The sequence below is a fragment of the Leptodactylus fuscus genome, chromosome 3 (assembly GCF_031893055.1).
Source record: "Leptodactylus fuscus isolate aLepFus1 chromosome 3, aLepFus1.hap2, whole genome shotgun sequence".
In the NCBI taxonomy this organism is placed as follows: domain Eukaryota; kingdom Metazoa; phylum Chordata; class Amphibia; order Anura; family Leptodactylidae; genus Leptodactylus; species Leptodactylus fuscus.
In genome coordinates this window covers 119,521,727-119,527,726 of record NC_134267.1, presented here as the reverse complement: position 1 = coordinate 119,527,726, position 6,000 = coordinate 119,521,727, and the positions used below count along the sequence as shown (strand labels likewise).

The 6,000-nt window shown below is 45.5% G+C and overlaps 1 protein-coding gene across 2 annotated transcripts in view; it reads left to right on the top strand.

The window, feature by feature from the left end:
* The first annotated feature begins 498 nt into the window (after nucleotides 1–498).
* ANKRD6 (ankyrin repeat domain 6) overlaps nucleotides 499–6,000 on the top strand; it is a 132,846-nt gene continuing 127,344 nt past the window's right edge. Inside the window, exon 1 of one of the 2 annotated variants that reach the window (XM_075268192.1) lies at nucleotides 499–683. The gene's annotated coding sequence lies outside the window, so the exon portion shown is untranslated. The remainder of the gene's footprint in view (nucleotides 684–6,000) is intronic. The other variant, XM_075268190.1, reaches the window with a different exon arrangement.

Genomic DNA, 6,000 nt, shown 5'->3' with positions numbered 1-6,000 from the left:
AGATTAAGACCTCATATGGCTCTGGGAGCGGATAAATAAAAAAGTTATGGGGTTTAGAAGGAGGGGGGTCAAAGACGAAAAACGAAAATCAAAAAATGCCATTGGTGGGAAGGGGTTAATGAATAAAAGGTATGTCTGACTCTAGAATAGCCTTTGTAAAGGCTATGCAAATGTAGGCTTAGCTAAAAAATCTCTATAGCGAATGCTAGATTCCCTTTAAATATGTAATATAATACACAGGGCCATACTCCCAGCTGACATATTAAATGACTTTAGCCTCACTTACCTACATACTGTACATTGTTAAAATGTATTACAAATCAATCAGGTCCCCTACAATAGACGCAGAGAGTACTTGCTGTTCACAGCCTGACCCAGGCGTAGTGCGGAGCATAAGTATAGCAGTTATGGCGCGGTGCTGTTTGGAGTGCCGTCATTTACTCTGTGTCCAGCAGGTGTCGCTAAACTCCAGTCAGAGAACAGAGCCTAGCTGAGTGAAGCAAACGCTGGAGTACCTGGTAAAGCACAAGCTGCTCGTGTACCAGTAATACCACAGCAGGGTCCTCACAGGAGACAGGGGCTGTGCTTTACTGCTCTGCTTTAGAAGAAGACATAAGGAGACTGTTCTCCAAGAGACTGTGCTCCTCTAGTAAGAACAGTGGAGAGCCAGCGACAGGCAACAGGTAGGCACTGAGTTTCTTAAGCCATTATGCTTCAGTGAACGTGGTGTAGTGGTGTAGAGAGGCCAGTGGTGCAGGCGCTTCTGCCATGCTTTTCTCTCACAGCCTGGCACTGAGTCATGCCTGCTTGTTATTCACTCTGCCAGCTCTTTGTAATAGTCACATGCTGGTAAACAAGGAGAGAACCTGGCGAGGCTGCACTGGGTGTCAACAGGTAGTCTGTGGTCCTCATGTACCTATATACAGTCTGACTACAAGGCTTATAGGATCTGTAAGGCATGAGTATATAGCTATACATCCAGTATACATACTACTTACTGTCTGTGGGTGTGGGAGGCCATAGTAAATAATACAGGGACCTATCTTAGCTGGTACTGGGTGTCAACAGGTAGTCTGTGGTCCTCATGTACCTATATACAGTCTGACTACAAGGCTTATAGGATCTGTAAGGCATGAGTATATAGCTATACATCCAGTATACATACTACTTACTGTCTGTGGGTGTGGGAGGCCATAGTAAATAATACAGGGACCTATCTTAGCTGGTACTGGGTGTCAACAGGTAGTCTGTGGTCCTCATGTACCTATATACAGTCTGACTACAAGGCTTATAGGATCTGTAAGGCATGAGTATATAGTTATACATCCAGTATACATACTACTTACTGCCTGTGGGTGTGGGAGGCCATAGTAAATAATAGAGGGACCTATCTTAGCTTGTACTGGGTGTCAACAGGTAGTCTGTGGTCCTCATGTACCTATATACAGTCTGACTACATGGCTTATAGGATCTGTAAGGCATGAGTATATAGCTATACATCCAGTATACATACTACTTACTGCCTGTGGGTGTGGGAGGCCATAGTAAATAATAGAGGGACCTATCCTGGCGAGGCTGCACTGGGTATCAACAGGTAGTCTGTGGCCCTCATATGTAGCTATATACAGTCTATCTACGTGGTTTATAGGATCTGTGAGACCTGAGTATAGTACTATACACCCAGTGTACATACTACTTACTGCCTATGGGTTTGGGTAAGATTTAAGTATATTAGCTATATATTTCCATAGCCTGCTAGATACTACAATTCAGGATTGACTCTGCTGTATCTGTGTAGTGTAGTTTCCCTTTTTATGGAAAGAATATGTATGTGTAGTTGATGTGTGATTGGTATGGGTAATAAAATCTGTGTTATTGATAGTCCTCAGTAACCACAGACCATGTGATAAACTGGTGTGATAATCTTATTTTGTGGGATCTGTTAAATATTTATAAATCACATTTAATATGAATGTTAATATTAGCAGGCAGTCATCCTTTGAAATTTTCTACTTTTGCTCTCTAGATTGATATGAAAACACTGTTGCTGGGTGAAGCTGTTCCCTGGGCACTCAGTCTACAGATATATCCACAGTTATCCAATATCCAATAAGAGACCAAGAATTCTCATCTGTAAACCAATGCAGTCATTAAATTATTATTCTTACATTGAACCTGGCAAAATGTCTTAAAATGTATGGTGTTACTGAACTTTTGTTCTTCACAAGAGTACGAAGATTTAGAGGTGTAATACTGCTCCTTTATTGGGGTCCTTGAAGTGTGGCTTAGAAGATGGAACAGAAGGGAGTTAGGATACTGGTTGAACTGACTCTCCACTTAGATGTTATCTCAGCTATCCAATGTATCTACCAGGGGCGTAACTACCGTGGTAGCAGCAGTAGCAGCTGCCACAGGGCCCGGGCCATTAGGGGGCCCGGTGACAGCCGCTACCGCTGCGGTTTTTTTCAATAGGCAGTTACGGGCCCTATTCACTTGCCGATCCTGGCTGGGCCGGGATCGGCAAGTGACACCGCGGGCCCCACAGAGGCTATCATTATACTCGGGGGTCTTTGCAGACCCCCGAGTATAATGACCGGTGGATCGGGAGAGGTAATAAACATAAAACACTGTTACTTACCTCTCCGCGATCCTGCCAGGCCTCCGTCCTACTGCTGTCTGACGTCTCTGACGTCACATGAACCCGGCATGCTTCCTGGGTCATGTGACGTCCGACGTCATTAACGAAGGACGCGAGAGGAGGACAGCACAGCACAGGAGCCGGGGAACAGGTAAGAAGCAACAGTGTTTTTTTTTTTTAATGTTTTTATTCCCGATTTAGTCTCCGATTATTATACTCTGGGGTCTGAAAAGACCCCAGAGTATAATAATTGTTTATGGGTGTCCACAGAGGGACACTATTGGGGTTAACACTGTGTGCAGGGGACACTATAGGGGTTAACACTGTGTGTGTAGGGGACACTATAGGGGTTAACACTGTGTGTGCATGGGACACTATAGGGGTTAACACTGTGTGTAGGGGACACTATAGGGGTTAACACTGTGTGTGCAGGGGACACTATAGGGGTTAACACTGTGTGTGCAGGGGACACTATAGGGGTTAACACTGTGTGTGCAGGGGACACTATAGGGGTTAACACTGTGTGTGCAGGGGACACTATAGGGGTTAACACTGTGTGTGCAGGGGACACTATAGGGGTTAACACTGTGTGTGCAGGGGACACTATAGGGGTTAACACTGTGTGTGCAGGGGACACTATAGGGGTTAACACTGTGTGTGCAGGGGACACTATAGGGGTTAACACTGTGTGTGCAGGGGACACTATAGGGGTTAACACTGTGTGTGCAGGGGACACTATAGGGGTTAACACTGTGTGTGCAGGGGACACTATAGGGGTTAGCACTGTGTGTGCAGGGGACACTATAGGGGTTAACACTGTGTGTGCAGGGGACACTATAGGGGTTAACACTGTGTGTGCAGGGGACACTATAGGGGTTAACACTGTGTGTGCAGGGGACACTATAGGGGTTAACACTGTGTGTGCAGGGGACACTATAGGGGTTAACACTGTGTGTGCAGGGGACACTATAGGGGTTAACACTGTGTGCAGGGGACACTATAGGGGTTAACACTGTGTGTGCAGGGGACACTATAGGGGTTAACACTGTGTGTGCAGGGGACACTATTGGGGTTAATACTGTGTGTGCAGGGGACACTATTGGGGTTAATACTGTGTGCAGGGGCAAGTAAGTAAGGGACATAATAGAGTGCGGAGGAGGGGGTCAGTCGAGGTCTTCGGCGTCAGTTGGGATGGGGGGGGGCCCCATGTCAAAAGTTCGCCACGGGGCCCCGCCATTCCTAGTTACGCCACTGGTATCTACAGTATATAAATACTGGGTGATTTCTTAAATATTGTACCCAGTATATTATATTGACCAATAGCCTGTTTGAGTTGACGTTTGTCTGTATGTAGTACAATGAATGTACTATGCCATGCCAGGGTGAGCCGGCATAAACCCTTCCATAGATGCCAAGACAACTTGTTGCACCTGCACCTGTTCAGGTTTATTAGCATAAGATGTAAAATAATGTACATTGCTAAAAGTGCTGCTGATTTTATTTGTCTCCCAAGTCTTTTGTTACAGTCTGATGTAAATTCGATAGCATTTCTGTTCTATAGGGTATATTGATGGGTGAATTGCATTCCTCCATGAGTTCCTAATCCCTTCATTGCAGCGACCTGAGACTGAACTCACTTGTGGCCTCTCTCAAGTCATGCCTGGCAAGTCTAACTGGTGCATGGCTGTTCTATTATGCTGCTGGAAATCCATTGTATAGCTTTCTCAGAATAACTTCATAACTGATGTCCTCTAACCATGTAAACAGATCTGGGTGGTGATCTGTTGTAGACAAGCAAAGAAACAGTATCATGTGCTTTTAGTATTGCTTGGTGCTCAAGAAGAAGAAGGTGTTGCTGCAGCAATGATGGGGCAAGCTGCCTGGCAATTTAGATAATCTATATATTCTTAGTCAAACAATCTTTAAAATACCTCTTGTTTTTTTTCATGTTGACAGTAGTTGTTAAAGGAAAGCTGTCACTGGACAAAGGCCATGATGTTATGGATCTATAGGAGGCAGGTGTAATTTGAGACTACTGGGTGTAAGTGCATGGCTCAGATTATGAAAACTTCCACCCATATTAATACATTCAGATGTAGGGCGTTACAAGTGTGACTGTGCCGTGTGCTAATTCATCAGACTAAGTCTCCTGGGCCAATCGTAATCATGTTACAGCCAAACCTGCCTGAAGTTCCAGCCATTTCAGGCTTAACACATCTGATAGACTTGGCCTAGTTATTGGTGGCTCTGATAGTGGGATCCATAGGGTATTTAGAGGTGAGAGGTGACCCGCCTGTATTCAGTTCACTACTAGGGAATAGATACACCGTAGCTATTTTTACAGTATTGGCCGGGTGTGCTGATGCTCTTTCATGTTTGTATATTGGAACTTGGTTATTTCTTAAATAACAATTCCCATAAAAACACTTTTTCCGTCTCTGCACCCCTCACCAGATTGGCTGCCACACTCCAGGATTTTTTCATGTATACTACTTTTATAGCTCTACAATCCATCTTCTCCTGATCAGACACCATCTTGGCTTTTATGTTTATTTTTTGCTCTGTTTTAATCCCATAATGCATCAGTACAGGATCTCATGGGCAGCTCTAGACTGTACTATATTTAACAGTTGTGGGGTAGTATAATTCACCTTTTCTATATATTCTTCTAAATCGGCGGTTCTCAACCTGTGGGTCGCGACCCCGGCGGGGGTCGAACGACCAAAACACAGGGGTCGCCTAAAGCCATCGGAAAAGACATATTTCCGATGACTTTAGCAGCTGAGAAGCCGCGCTACTGTCCGCAGCAGGGTAGATCCTAGTGGGCTGAAGGACCTGTGATGATGTCATGACCATGTGATTGGACTCTGTGGGCGGAGCTATTCAGTACAGTGCCGAGTTACACAGGAAGAGGAAGCTGCAGTGAATGGAGACTGGAGGGTAAGATGAGGAGAAGAGACAGCATGTGTAAGCTAGAGGGGGAGGGGATGCAGGCTGTGTGTGAGCAAGATGGGGGGGGGTGTTTCAGTCTGTGTGTGAGCATAATAGTGGGGTTCAGGCTGTGTGTGAGCAAGATGGGGGGTGTTTCAGGCTGTGTGTGAGAATAATAGTGGGATTCAGGCTGTGTGTGAGCATAATAGTGGGGTTCAGGCTGTGTGTGAGCATAATAGTGGGGTTCAGGCTGTGTGTGAGCAAGATGGGGGATGTTTCAGGCTGTGTGTGAGCATAATAGTGAGGTTCAGGCTGTGTGTGAGCAAGATGGGGGGTGTTTCAGGCTTTGTGTGAGCATAATAGTGGGGTTCAGGCTGTGTGTGAGCATAATAGTGGGGTTCAGGCTGTGTGTGAGCAAGATGGGGGGTGTT